Genomic DNA, 15,971 nt, shown 5'->3' on the forward strand with positions numbered 1-15,971 from the left:
ACACGGGGCGGCGATGGCGTAGGGGCGCGACGCGGGGCGGCGACGGCGTTGGGGCGGCGCGGGGAGGTGACCGTGACGGCGCGGGGTGGCGACGGCGTCTGGGCGGCGCGGGACGGCGTCGGAGGCAGGGTGACAACGGCGATGGCGAGGCGCAGAGGGGCAGCCTGGCGGTGTCGGGCGGGGAAGACGAACTGAATGGAAATTTTCACAAGTGCTAATTATATAGACGAAGCATTGGTCTCGGTTCGTGGCACCAACCGGGACCAATGCCACCTTTAGTCCCGGTTGGTGCCACCAACCGAGTCCAAAGGCCTCTTTTCAGCAGCCCAAAGGGCGGGAAGCGGCGGCCTTTGGTCCTGGTTGGTGGCACCAACTGGGACTAAAGGGGGGCATTGGTCACGGTTTGTGCCACGAACCGCGACCAGTGCCCTCTTTAGTCCCGGTTGGTGCCATCAACCGGGACCAAAGGCCTGCGCCTGCCAAAGCCGCGGTGCGGTGGGATGTTTAGTCCCACCTTGCTAGCTGAGGAGCGGCCGCACCTGTTTATAAGCGCTGCCCCGCCCTCTCCATCGAACTCCTCAGAACTGCAGGCCTTTGGGCCTAATCTCACAACGCTATGCCTGTGGGCCTGCAGGGCCTTCTGCGGGCCTGAATCCTGGCCCATGGATGGGCTTCTAGTCGTATTCAGGCCGTGGTGGCCGAGTAGGTGGCATTTTTTTACTATTTGTTTTTCATTTCTACTTAGAACTAAATACTTATAGTTTTTAGTGATTTTTTTCTTTTAGGTCACAAAAATTATAAACTTTCTGTTAGTGCCATTAGTTTTAATATTTGAATAGTTTCAATTTGAATTTTCTAAAATTTGTGTGAATCACTAGTTTATGAATAACTTTACTATAAAAATTGATTTTCGGGTCATTCTTTTTCCTGCTATTTAATATTACTGTGTTTTATCATTATACTCAATTTGGTAATTTTAGTTAGTCATAACAAATATTATAGGCATTTTTTTCTTTTTTGCTATTTATTTTTTCATTTCTACTTAGAACAAAATACTTATAGTTTTTTAGTGATTTCTTTTTTCTTTTAGGTCACAAAACTTATAAACTTTCTGCATTATTTATTTTCTTTTGTTTTTTGCTTTATTTTTTTAATTCTTTTTGCTTTTAGTTTTAGAAAAATTATAAACTTTCTGTTAGTGCCATTAGTTTTCAAATTTGAAAACACTTTTTAGTTTTTTTGTTTTCTTTGTTGCTTTATTTATTTTATTTTGTTTCTACTTACAACAAAATACTTATTGTTGCTATTTTTATTTTTATTTCAGTTCTTTTGTTTTGTTTTCCGTATTATTTATTTCCTTTTTCTTTTTGCTTTATTTTTTAATTCTTTTTGCTTTTAGGTCAGCAAAATCATAAACTTTCTGTTAGTGACATTAGTTTTAGAAAAATTATAAACTTTCTGTTAGTGCCATTAGTTTTCAAATTTGAATAGTTAAAATATGAATTCTTTGAAATTTGTGTGAATCACAAGTTTGTGATTAACTTTACTAAAAAATGAACATAGATGCACCTGTAGAGAAAATTCGACCTAAATTCATAGTTTTCAAATGAACTCTGAAAAAGTTGGCATAACATACTCATGTGTTACAAAGTTGGCATGGTATCATCATAATAGTTGCGGGAGAAAGTCTTCACTTTTTCTTTGCTTGTGTCATTTGCTTATTGCGCCGTAACCATGGATAATCTTCGTCGTTTATCAGGATGCTTGGGTCAGCCTTGACATTGAAAGGAGAAATTTCATGAATCTTTTCACAATCTTCAGACATGTCTGTCTTGCCCTCCACTCCCAGGATATCCCTTTTTCCTGAAAGAACTATGTGGCGCTTTGGCTCATCGTATGATGTATTCGCTTCCTTATCTTTTCTTTTTCTCGGTTTGGTAGACATGTCCTTCACATAGATAACTCGTGCCACATCATTGGCTAGACGAACGATTCGTTAGTGTACCCAAGATTTTTCAGATCCACTGTTGTCATTCCGTACTGTGGGTCTACCTGTACCCCGCCGCCTGACAGATTGACCCATTTGCACTTAAACAAAGGGACCTTAAAATCATGTCCATAGTCAAGTTCCCATATGTCCACTATGTAACCATAATATGTGTCCTTTCCGCTCTCGGTTGCTGCATCAAAGCGGACACCGTTGTTTTGGTTGGTGCTCTTTTGATCTTGGGCGATTGTGTAAAATGTATTTCCATTTATCTCGTATCCTTTATAAGTCAATACAGTCAAAGATGGTCCCCTGAACAATAAATACAGCTCATCACACACAGTGTTGTCACCTCTGAGACGTGTTTCCAACCAACTGCGAAAGTCCTGATGTGTTCACATGTAATCCAGTCGTCGCACTGCTCCAGGTGTTTGGAGCGCAGACTGTTCTTGTGTTCATCGACATACGGGGTCACCAAGGTAGAGTTCTGTAGAACTGTGTAGTGTGCTTGAGACCAAGAATATCCGTCCCTACATATTATTGAGTCACTTCCAAGAGTGCCTTTTCCAGTCAGTCTCCCCTCATACCGCAATTTAGGGAGACCTATCTTCTTAAGGCCAGGAATGAAGTCGACACAAAACCTGATAACATCCTTTGTTTGATGGCCCATGGAGATGCTTCCTTCTGGCCTAGCGCGGTTACAGACATATTTCTTTAGGACTCCCATGAACCTCTCAAAGGGGAACATATTGTGTAGAAATACGGGCCCCAGGATGACAATCTCGTCGACTAGATGAACTAGGACGTGCGTCATGATATTGAAGAAGGATGGTGGGAACACCAGCTCGAAACTGACAAGACATTGCGCCACATCACTCCTTAGCCTTGGTACGATTTCTGGATCGATCACCTTCTGAGAGATTGCATTGAGGAATGCACATAGCTTCACAATGGCTAATCGGACGTTTTTCGGTAGAAGCCCCCTCAATGCAACCGGAAGTAATTGCGTCATAATCACGTGGCAGTCATGAGACTTTAGGTTCTGAAACTTTTTCTCTGGCATATTTATTATTCCCTTTATATTCGACGAGAAGCCAGTCGTGACCTTCATACTGAGCAGGCATTCAAAGAAGATTTCTTTCTCTTCTTTCGTAAGAGCATAGCTGGCAGGATCTTTATACTGCTTCGGAGGCATGCCGTCTTTTTCGTGCAAACGTTGCAGGTCCTCCCGTGCCTCAGGTGTATCTTTTGTCTTCCCATACAAGCCCAAGAAGCCTAGCAGGTTCACGCAAAGGTTCTTCGTCACGTGCATCACGTCGATTGAAGAGCAGACCTCTAGGTCTTTCCAGTAGGGTAGGTCCCAAAATATAGATTTCTTCTTCCACATGGGTGCGTGTCCCTCAGCGTCATTCGGAATAGCTAGTCCGCCGGGACCCTTTCCAAAGATTACGTGTAAATCTTTGACCATAGCAAGTACGTGATCACCGGTACGCATGGCGGGCTTCTTCCGGTGATCTGCCTCGCCTTTGAAATGCTTGGCTTTCTTTCAACATTGATGGTTGGTCGCAAGAAATCGACGATGGCCCAGGTACACATTCTTCCTGCATTTGTCCAAGTATATACTTTCAGTGTCATCTAAACAGTGCCTGCATGCGTGGTATCCTTTGTTTGTCTGTCCTGAAAGGTTACTGAGAGTGGGCCAATCGTTGATGGTCACGAATAGCAACGCCTTTAGGTTAAATTCCTCCTGTCTGTGCTCATCCCACATACGTACACTATTTCCATTCCACAGCTGTAAAAGTTCTTCAACTAATGGCCTTAGGTACACATCAATGTCATTGCCGGGTTGCTTAGGGCCTTGGATGAGAATTGGCATCATAATGAACTTCCGCTTCATGCACATCCAAGGAGGAAGGTTATATATACATAGAGTCATGGGCCAGGTGCTGTGATTGCTGCTCTGCTCCCCGAAAGGATTAATGCCATCCGCGCTTAAAGCAAACCATACATTCCTTGGGTCCTTTGCAAACTCATCCCAGTACTTTCTCTCAATTTTTCTCCACTGCGACCCGTCAACGGGTGCTCTCAACTTCCCGTCTTTCTACCGGTCCTCACTGTGCCATCGCATCAACTTGGCATGCTCTTCGTTTCTGAACAGATGTTTCAACCGTGGTATTATAGGAGCATACCACATCACCTTCGCAGAAACCCTCTTCCTGGGGGGCTCGCCGTCAACATCACCAGGGTCATCTCGTCTGATCTTATACCGCAATGCACCGCATACCGGGCATGCGTTCAGATCCTTGTATGCACCGCGATAGAGGATGCAGCCATTAGGGCATGCATGTATCTTATCCACCTCCAATCCTAGAGGGCATACGACTTTCTTTGCTGCGTATGTACTGTCGGGTAATTCGTTATCCTTTGGAAGCTTCTTCTTCAATATTTTTAGTAGCTTCTCAAATCCTTTGTCAGCCACAGGATTCTCTGCCTTCCACTGCAGCAATTCCAGTACGGTACCGAGCTTTGTGTTGCCATCTTCGCAGTTGACATACAACCCTTTTTTGTGATCCTCTAACATGCGATCGAACTTCGGCTTCTCCTTTTGACTTTCGCATCGCGTCCTTGCATCAACAATGACCCGACGGAGATCACCATCATCGGGCACATCGTCTGCTTCCTCTTGATCTTCAGCAGCTTCACCCGTTGCATCATCATTGGGCACATCATCTGGTTCCTCTTGATCTTCACCAGCTCCCCCCGTTGCAGCATCACCGTATTCAGGGGGCACATAGTTGTCATCGTACTCTTCTTCTTCACCGTATTTCATCATAACCCCTATTTCTCCATGCCTTGTCCAAACATTATAGTGTGGCATGAAACCCTTGTAAAGCAGGTGGGAGTGAAGGATTTTCCGGTTAGAGTAAGACCTCGTATTCCCACATTCAGTGCATGGACAACACATAAAACCATTCTGCTTGTTTGCCTCAGCCGCATCGAGAAACTCATGCACGCCCTTAATGTACTCGGAGGTGTGTCTGTCACCGTACATCCATTGCCGGTTCACCTGCGTGCATTATATATAATTAAGTGTCCAAATTAATAGAAGTTCATCATCACATTAAAACCAAAGTGTGACACCCCAAAATTTTGACCTTGTTTTAATAAATTAAAATTTTGCCAGGAGATTAAAACTTTTATTTTCTGGGCTCCCTTTTTATTTTTGAACCATTTTTCTCCCTTGTTATTATGGAGTTTTTTCCCCAAAGTGAAAACTTGGCAAAATATGTTATTGGACTTGTTTAACCTCTAAAGAAAAACTCTTCTTTTATTAGTAGAACTAATTACATAATTAATTTTCCTGATCTTTATTTTCTTAAAAATTGGTTTTCAAGGTTACATGGCCATATTTGAACTACAACCATTTGATAAATTCACTTAAAGTTCCAACCAAAATTTGGAGATGTCATGTGATATTTTTAAATCACTTTTATGCAAAAATATCTTTTATTCATGTAATATTTTGAGCTCTGCATCAATTTGTCTTCTCTGGTCCAGAGTGCAATTTTTCACTACAACTCATTTAAATATTTCTTTCTAGCCTCCACCAAAATTATGGGATGTTGGTAGTAGCTTATGATTCAACTTTATGCAAAAAACCCAATGATGTTATTTGAAGTTTTTGAGTGAATCAACCTCATTTTCATTCTGTTCCAACAAGTCCAACCCATTTTTGGATTTTATTTCATTTATTCTATTCCCCAAAACATTTCTGTCAATTATTTTAAGCCTAGGTGATTTGCAAAGCAAGTACCTAATTTCCTTTGAGTTTTGATCTCAAACCAACTCCGCTGGATAGTCCTTAGCACCCACAACCTAGGACCATCAAGATCCACTCTTCTTCTTTTTAAAATTTTCAAGTTTCAACCTCTGCAAGTTTGGACCAGATTTGTCAAATTTGGTGAAATTCATATCTTCTCTTCTCCAAAAATTCTACCAAAATTCAGGCATCCTCCAGGTGCAATGAGAGGCCACCCCACCAAAATTCAGATCAAGGAAAGTTCTCCACATGCCAAAATCATTCTGTCGAACACCTGGCCGGCACTGTTTCCCTGCATTTTCAGAAAAGTTCAGAGTTTCAGAGTTCGGTGTCGTTTTTCCTTCGTCAGAGTTCAGTCACGCGTCGACAGTGCGCCTGGCGCGTTGCGCACAGTCCCTCCTCCCTGTCCGGAGCACCGCACGCACGCTTGGCCGGTTCCTGGCGTCGGTGGCACGCTGGCCCGCCCTCGCCGGCGTCTTCTGCGGCGTCGGGACCTCCGGTGGCGGCCGACAGAAGGCACCCTACGGCACAACGCCGTTCTGCACCGCCCAAGCCACCTGGGAGCTCCGCGTGGCCGTCTCCCTTGCCAGCGCACGCATGCAGCACCGTCGCCGTGGCCTGGCACGCGCAGGGCGCGCTCCCTGCCGCCGACGTGCCGCACGGCCGTTCTGTTGGGACAGGCCGTAACCTCCTCCCCCTTGCTGAGTTACGCACCGGGATGGGCTCGTTACTTCATCTAGTCGATGCCCAAGCCCCTAATCCAACTGCCCAACCACAGCGCCGCCGTAATCACTCGTCGGACTTATCCCGTTCATGGCAACCGCCTCAGGCCGGCTATATATAGCGCCCCCAAGCTCACTCTCGCCCCCGCACACCTCCACCACCACACTGGACCCCGCCCAGAAACTGGAAGAGCCTCAAGGGGCCCTTCTTCCTCGACTCCGGTCGCCTCGTTCCGCCTCGGCCTCCGTCTTGATTCACTCCGGTGAGACCATCCCCAGCGCCCAAACTTCGTCAGTAACCTCCTCAAGCAACCAGAGAGCTAACCCCCACGTCGATTCGATCCTTGCAGCCCTCCTCGGCGAGCTCCATCAACGCCCGAACCACCGTCCGCCGGAGCAAGGGCCGCCGTCGACGTGGTGCTCGCCGGCGACCACCACCACCACCCACCGACGCGGAAGGACACGGTGAACACGTTGGTAACCTCCGATCCCCCTGCCTCGCCGTGGATCGCCGTCGGCGACCACCGCGGCTCTCAGGCACCGTCGAGCTCTGCCGCCTCTTTTGAAATTTCAAACCTGACGGGCGGGACCCGCCTGTCAGCCTCTCTGATCTTTTAAACGAACCGTTTTCTGAAAATGTCTTCTGCCAAAATGCGTCTCCCCTCTGTGCCGGCGTATTCTCAATCGAAGCCTTTTCTGTTTTTATAAGTTAGCCCCTGGGAACTTTCTGTTTCATTACAGATGAGTCCCTAGATTAAAACTCTTATAACTTTTAAACAAAAAACGATTTTTGATTGATTCTGTTTCTGTCCTCTTTAAATTTTTTTATAGTTTTTTATCATATTTATTTGAAAAAATTTCGAACAACTTTTTTGTGCTGTTTTGAAATTGTGTGTTAATTCAAATTTATTGAAAATAGGATTTTGGAGAGAGGAAGAAAACTTTCAAAAGTTTTGGAGAGCACCCCCACCTCTCCACACCTTGAAGGCAAGCATTCTCAACCCTGGCATAATATTTCTGGTGTGTTAGTTGATATGATTATAGCACCACCTCATTTCGGAGAACTCGTTATTTTATGTGGTGATACGATCATTTGCATGAATGCATATTAGTGATTTTCCTTGCTGTTGCGAATGTATATACTTGTGATGGTAATCATCCTCATGTGCCTTGCATGCATGCCGGAAAGGAATCCGGGAAAGCCTCTGCCTTGGGTAGGAGTGAGCTTGTCGCTGGTCCCCGTCGGGACGGTTATGTCCGGTATGGCATAGTAAGGTATAATGGGTGGTGATTTCGTCGGTTGAAATATATTTGATATACATGTCATGCAGGGAACTCATAAGCCTCCTGAGTCGGCCATAGATCGAGTCTTGTTTCGGTAACCCCCATACTTGTTTCGTACCGCCACTGGAACCTACCGTAGGTGGGGTATGGTTCAGTAAGTTGTTAACCCTTGTCTTGGCACACACCATATAGAGAGGCCATGGTGGAAGATACCGGTTGTAGCTGGTAGGCATGCCACCTGGTCCGGGGGCATGGGTGTATCCGGTTGGGACCGAGAGGGGGGCACCCCTTAGAGCGCGCGATAGAAATTTGATCCCATGCTACGCGAGGTTGTAGCCTCCCCACTTAGAGTTTTGCTTAACAGGTGTCATGGGTGATTCCAGACACGAGTAAAAGCTGGTGTGTGCAAGTCAGGTGTGTTTCAATTAAAAGACCGTAGACGGAATTAGTCTGATAAACTAAAGAAATCCGTTACTCATGGGTAAAGAGTACACCCTCTGCAGAGATATTAAACCTATTCGAATAGCCGTGTCAATGGTTAAGGACTACAGTCTGGGATGGGTCAAGTGTCGGTCTTAGTGTCGGTCTTCGGAGGAGAAACTACTAAACCCGAATATTGATTATGACTTGTGATATATGATGGTTATGATTGTTATCATTATGGACTAACCGTTTGTATTGTTTGAAATAATGAATATCCCTAGGACGGTACCACCTCCTGGATATTCACTATGATTATAAGCCCTTTATGCGGCGTCGCTCAGACGCCCGACTGTGGCATGTTCGTTATTTCATTTTCATATAAGCCCTTTATGCGGCGTCACTCAGACGCCCGACTGTGGCATGTTTGTTATTCCATTTTCTCATAAGCCCTTTATGTGGCGTCGCTCAGACACCCGACTGAGGCATGTTTGTTATTTCATTTTCTCATAAGCCCTTTATGTGGCGTCGCTCAGACGCCCGACTGTGGCATGCTTGTTATTTTATTTACTTTATAAGCCCCTTACATGGTGTCGCTAAGACGCCCGACTGAGGCATGCTCACTTTTACTATCCTTTCGAGACGTCGCTTCAGACATCCGATCGGTGCATTTTATTTCTATTCTGTCATTGCATATTCCGGTTGCATATAAATAACCTGCTTGCATGCATCAAGATTTTATTTATGACTGACGATGCGATCATAGAATATTTTAGTGTATGTTGATCAATTATATTGTACCTGTGTTCTTAATGTTTGTGAGTACATTCAAAGTACTCACTGGCTTGTCCCTGGCTATTGTCTTAGCCAGATTGCTTGCTTGGAGAGGGGCGTGGCGATGACAGCCTCGGGACCTAAGCAACAGTGATAGCAGCCTCGCGAAGATAGGAGTTAACCTAGTCAGCTGTTCCCGTGGGAAATGGAGTCCCATAGACCGTGGTGATCCACAAACCGCTTCCGCCCTCAACCACTAGAAACCATTTTATGTACTCATAGGCCACAATGGTCTTGTACTACATATTTTGCACTTTTGCTTGGAATTTTTGTAACAAGTCGGTGCCTCATCAGCTAACAGTAATCCTGGGGCTGGTGAGCACAACGGCCCTTTTCTGGAAATTAGAGCCCGGAAAACCGGTCGCGACAGACTTGGTATCAGAGCCAGGCTGACCATTGGCTAATCCTATCTACCCAGGTCGAAAAACCTAGGTAAACCAACCCACCAGGCCATAATCAAACCCCAGCCAAGCTTCTCGTGCAAGATAGCCACACAGTGACCCAACACCTTTTGGCAGTCGGTGCCCAACCTATCAACCTAACCTGTCGCTCATGCGCCAGTGACCGAATCCTTAATAGTCTTTTCGCAAGCGTGCGAAGGAAAACTCCGTCCCCTTTTCTATAAAAGGGCACACTAGCCTCAACCCAACACTACACAGCCGCTACCCAAAACCGAGCCTTAATGCCTGGCCCCGTCGTGCACAATGAGACCACAGCAACCAACCTTGGAGGCTTTGTGACCATACTCGCAAACCTCACCCGTCGTGCCTACGCGTTAGAAGAGCCCCCAGAATATGTTGTGTACCAAGGACCCATGAGCAATGAGAGCTGACAATTCTGGGCCACTGTACACATCTATGGTAGGGGTCTAGCGCCCGAGCGCCCCTACAGGTTCACCGGAAGGACAACTTCCTTTGAGCCTCAAGCCATCCAACTAGCTGCTCGAGAGGCTATAGTTCATATTTGGCACTTGTCGCCCAGAGTTAACTGTCGCTCGTTCCACTACTACCCCAGACATGAAGGGTATGGTAGACCACCCCAAGTTGCCAACGGAGATCACGAGACAGATCTTGCATTGTTGCATCTAGTGCGCTATGTAGGAGCACTAGAGGAACTGTTCGATCAAATCACCATTGATCTGATCGCAGCTCGTGGAGAGCTGGTTCGTCGAGCCCCGGCGAGAGAAGAGAACGATCCCAACGCCGTCAACCCGGTCGTGCTATTTGGACACCCGATCGAGTCCCTGAGATCTGCCCCAGCCGTCGGCCAAGGTGCTTTGATGACCCCAGAAGTGCTTCGTCGCCTCTTGGGAGCACACTCCAACGGGGTTGTGGCCAACAATCCCCGAGATGGTCACCATCGCTACCCCGAGCCTGCAGCCCCTCAACCCACTCCAGCCAATTCCGACGGTGAGACCCATGGAGAAGCCTCGACATCCACAAGGCACGCCCGCTTGGATATAAACGAGGTAGACTAAGTCACTTGAGTAGTGTTGAGTCCCAGTGTATCCTCACTTTGTAATCGTGTGACCTTGTAAATAAACGTCGCCTGTCGTTGTGCCTCTGTAGCCTTACATGGATATGACAGCATGCAGTATAAATTTCTATCCAAGACACAGTTACCAAAAACCTCTCTGACAACCCCCACAGTAACACGTCACATTAGTGTATCTGTGGCTTGACCCCAACCCGTGGAGCAGAGCTGGAAATTTCATTACCATTCACCACGGTAAAATGACCCAGCTCTGGTGCTATAAAAAGGCCACCGCGTGACCTTGCCAAGCACCCCTCATCTTGTGCACCATCCTCACAACCATTTCTTGCCATGCCGAGCCCTAGTATTTATCTGAGAACCCCAGATGCAACCCCGGGTAGTTTTGTCAAAATATTGTGGGATTTTACCTGCAGTACCATGGGCGCTACCCAGCCACCCCAGTACGAGCTGTTCAAATCAAGGATCACCCAGTCCACCTCGAGATATTGGGCAGCAGTACACATCCCTCCCGTAAACTCAAACCAAGACCCAACGGAGGTCTCCTTCGTAGGGAAATCTATGCCAACCCCGCATATGGCCATAGAAGCTACTGCATACGAAGCGCTTGCTCGCCTTCGATTCGTGGTACCCTATGCCAGCGAACGAGGATATTATTACTTTCCGAGCCGTGCAGCACCCGGAGGAGTAACATCTTTTCCCGGTGGACGAATTGAGAGAGACCCAGTCCTGGCCAACCTTGTCCAGTACGCCATCGCTCAAGAACGTTTAACCCAACATGTGATGGGTTATCTCCAGAGCCTCGCAGATTTAAATCCTCAGATCGCCATAGGCAGATCACTGAGGCCCGACCAAGAGAGACGCATACATCGACTGGTCAATCCCCTTTCCCCGATAGAAGAGGAGTGTGTCCCAGTACCAGAGACATTTTCTCGGGACCCCATCCAGTTACCGTTTCCATTTTAGACATCGCTGCCGTGTTCATTATTGCGACATTTATTTATGTGTTGTAACTTATGCGTGATACCCTGAGCTTGTGCGACGAGTCAATTATTTGGCTTCTACTAATGTGTGTAGTTTTTGTTGTGGTTTATGCTCCTTTAAGTTAACCGTTTTCCCTCGCGAAAAATCCTGGAATAAGATTTCTTTTCCCAGAGCTGCTGCATCGTACACCTTCTCACGATGTGGATTATTTGATTTCACACAGCACCACGGCAGCAGACTCACAACCGCTCGAACACATACCCTGCTTGCAAAAACACGTAACCGTGGAGTATTTATTTCTCAAAACAACTCCTAACAAATCTCGAGGACGAGATTTTTTTCTTAAGGGGGGTAGTGTTGTGACACCCCAAAATTTTGACCTTGTTTTAATAAATTAAAATTTTGCCAGGAGATTAAAACTTTTATTTTCTGGGCTCCCTTTTTATTTTTGAACCATTTTTCTCCCTTGTTATTATGGAGTTTTTTCCCCAAAGTGAAAACTTTGCAAAATATGTTATTGGACTTGTTTAACCTCTCAAGAAAAACTCTTCTTTTATTAGTAGAACTAATTACATAATTAATTTGCCTGATCTTTATTTTCTTAAAAATTGGTTTTCAAGGTTACATGGCCATATTTGAACTACAACCATTTGATAAATTCACTTAAAGTTCCAACCAAAATTTGGAGATGTCATGTGATGTTTTTAAATCACTTTTATGCAAAAATATCTTTTATTCATGTAATATTTTGAGCTCTGCATCAATTTTTCTTCTCTGGTCCAGAGTGCAATTTTTCACTACAACTCATTTAAATATTTCTTTCTAGCCTCCACCAAAATTATGGGATGTTGGTAGTAGCTTATGATTCAACTTTATGCAAAAAACCCAATGATGTTATTTGAAGTTTTTGAGTGAATCAACCTCATTTTCATTCTGTTCCAACAAGTCCAACCCATTTTTGGATTTTATTTCATTTATTCTATTCCCCAAAACATTTCTGTCAATTATTTTAAGCCTAGGTGATTTGCAAAGCAAGTACCTAATTTCCTTTGAGTTTTGATCTCAAACCAACTCCTCTGGATAGTCCTTAGCACCCACAACCTAGGACCATCAAGATCCACTCTTCTTCTTTTTAAAATTTTCAAGTTTCAGCCTCTGCAAGTTTGGACCAGATTTGTCAAATTTGGTGAAATTCATATCTTCTCTTCTCCAAAAATTCTACCAAAATTCAGGCAGCCTCCAGGTGCAATGAGAGGCCACCCCACCAAAATTCAGATCAAGGAAAGTTCTCCACATGCCAAAATCATTCTGTCGAACACCTGGCCGGCACTGTTTCCCTGCATTTTCAGAAAAGTTCAGAGTTTCAGAGTTCAGTGTCGTTTTTCCTTCGTCAGAGTTCAGTCACGCGTCGACAGTGCACCTGGCGCGTTGCGCACAGTCCCTCCTCCCTGTCCGGAGCACCGCACGCACGCTTGGCCGGTTCCTGGCGTCGGTGGCACGCTGGCCCGCCCTCGCCGGCGTCTTTTGCAGCGTCGGGACCTCCCGTGGCGGCCGACAGAAGGCACCCTACGGCACAACGCTGTTCTGCACTGCCCAAGCCACCTGGGAGCTCCACGTGGCCGTCTCCCTTGCCAGCGTACGCATGCAGCACTGTCACCGTGGCCTGGCATGCGCAGGGCGCGCTCCCTGCCGCCGACGTGCCGCACGGCCGTTCTGTTGGGACAGGCCGTAACCTCCCCCCCCTTGCTGAGTTACGCACCGGGATGGGCTCGTTACTTCATCTAGTCGATGCCCAAGCCCCTAATCCAACTGCCCAACCACAGCGCCGCCGTAATCACTCGCCGGACTTATCCCGTTCACGGCAACCGCCTCGGGCGGGCTATATATAGCGCCCCCAAGCTCACTCTCGCCCCCGCACACCTCCACCACCACACTGGACCCCACCCAGAAACTGGAAGAGCCTCGAGGGGCCCTTCTTCCTCGACTCCGGCTGCCTCGTTCCGCCTCGGCCTCCGTCTTGATTCACTCCGGTGAGACCATCCCCGGCGCCCAAACTTCGTCAGTAACTTCCTCGAGTAACCAGAGAGCTAACCCCCACGTCAATTCGATCCTTGCAGCCCTCCTCGGCGAGCTCCATCAACGCCCGAACCACCGTCCGCCGGAGCAAGGGCCGCCGTCGACGTGGTGCTCGCCGGCGACCACCACCACCACCCACCGACGCGGAAGGACACGGTGAACACGTTGGTAACCTCCGATCCCCCTGCCTCGCCGTGGATCGCCGTCGGCGACCACCGCGGCTCTCAGGCACCGTCGAGCTCTGCCGCCTCTTTTGAAATTTCAAACCTGACAGGCGGGACCCGCCTGTGAGCCTCTTTGATCTTTTAAACGAACCATTTTCTGAAAACGTCTTCTGCCAAAATGCGTCTCCCCTCTGTGCCGGCGTATTCTCAATCGAAGCGTTTTCTGTTTTTATAAGTTAGCCCCTGGGAACTTTCTGTTTCATTACAGATGAGTCCCTAGATTAAAACTCTTATAACTTTTAAACAAAAAATGATTTTTGATTGATTCTTTTTCTGTCCTCTTTAAATTTGTGTCTAGTTTTTTATCATATTTATTTGAAAAAAATTCGAACAACTTTTTTGAGCTGTTTTGAAATTGTGTGTTAATTCAAATTTATTGAAAATAGGATTTTGGAGAGAGGAAGAAAACTTTCAAAAGTTTTGGAGAGCACCCCCACCTCTCCACACCTTGAAGGCAAGCATTCTGAACCTGGCATAATATTTCTGTTGTGTTAGTTGATACGATTATAGCACCACCTCATTTCGGAGAACTTGTTATTTTATGTGGTGATACGATCATTTGCATGAATGCATATTAGTGATTTTCCTTGCTGTTGCGAATGTATATACTTGTGATGGTAATCATCCTCATGTGCCTTGCATGCATGCCAGAAAGGAATCCGAGAAAGCCTCTGCCTTGGGTAGGAGTGAGCTTGTCGCCGGTCCCCGTCGGGATGGTTATGTCCGGTATGGCATAGTAAGGTATAATGGGTGGTGATTTCGTCGGTTGAAATATATTTGATATACATGTCATGAAGGGAACTCATAAGCCTCCTGAGTCGGCCATACATCGAGTCTTGTTCCGGTAACCCCCATACTTGTTTCGTACTGCCACTGGTCCCTACCGTAGGTGGGGTATGGTTCAGTAAGTTGTTAACCCTTGTCTTGGCACACACCGTACAGAGAGGCCATGGTGGAAGATACCGGTTGTAGCCGGCAGGCATGCCACCTGGTCCGGGGGCATGGGTGTATCCGGTTGGGACCGAGAGGAGGCACCCCTTAGAGCGCGCGATAGAATTTTGATCCCATGCTACGCGAGGTTGTAGCCTCCCCACTTAGTGTTTTGCTTAATAGGTGTCATGGGTGATTCCAGACACGAGTAAAAGCTGGTGTGTGCAAGTCAGGTGTGTTTCAATTAAAAGACCGTAGACGGAATTAGTCTGATAAACTAAAGAAATCCGTTACTCGTGGGTAAAGAGTACACCCTCTGCAGAGATATTAAACCTATTCGAATAGCCATGTCCATGGTTAAGGACTACAGTCTGGGATGGGTCAAGTGTCGGTCTTAGTGTCGGTCTTCGGAGGAGAAACTACTAAACCCGAATATTGATTATGACTTGTGATATATGATGGTTATGATTGTTATCATTATGGACTAACCGTTTGCATTGTTTGAAATAATGAATATCCCTAGGACGGTACCACCTCCTGGATATTCACTATGATTATAAGCCCTTTATGCGGCGTCGCTCAGACGCCCGACTGTGGCATGTTCGTTATTTCATTTTAGTATAAGCCCTTTATGCGGCGTCGCTCAGACGCCCGACTGTGGCATGTTTGTTATTCCATTTTCTCATAAGCCCTTTATGTGGCGTCGCTCAGACACCTGACTGAGGCATGTTTGTTATTTCATTTCTCATAAGCCCTTTATGTGGCATCGCTCAGACGCCCGACTGTGGCATGCTTGTTATTTTATTTACTTTATAAGCCCCTTACGTGGTGTCGCTAAGACGCCCGACTGAGGCATGCTCACTTTTACTATCCTTTCGAGACGTCGCTTCAGACATCCGATCGGTGCATTTTATTTCTATTCTGTCATTGCATATTCCGGTTGCATATAAATAACCTGCTTGCATGCATCAAGATTTTATTTATGACTGACGATGTGATCATAGAATATTTCAGTGTATGTTGATCAATTATATTCTACCTGTGTTCTTAATGTTTGCGAGTACATTCAAAGTACTCACTGGCTTGTCCCTGGCTATTGTCTTGGCCAGATTGCTTGGTTGGAGAGGAGCGTGGCGATGACAGCCTCGGGACCTAAGCAACGGTGATAGCAGCCTCGCGAAGATAGGAGTTAACCTGGT

The sequence above is a fragment of the Triticum dicoccoides genome, chromosome 7A (genome assembly GCF_002162155.2).
Source record: "Triticum dicoccoides isolate Atlit2015 ecotype Zavitan chromosome 7A, WEW_v2.0, whole genome shotgun sequence".
Classification (NCBI taxonomy): Eukaryota; Viridiplantae; Streptophyta; class Magnoliopsida; order Poales; family Poaceae; genus Triticum; species Triticum dicoccoides.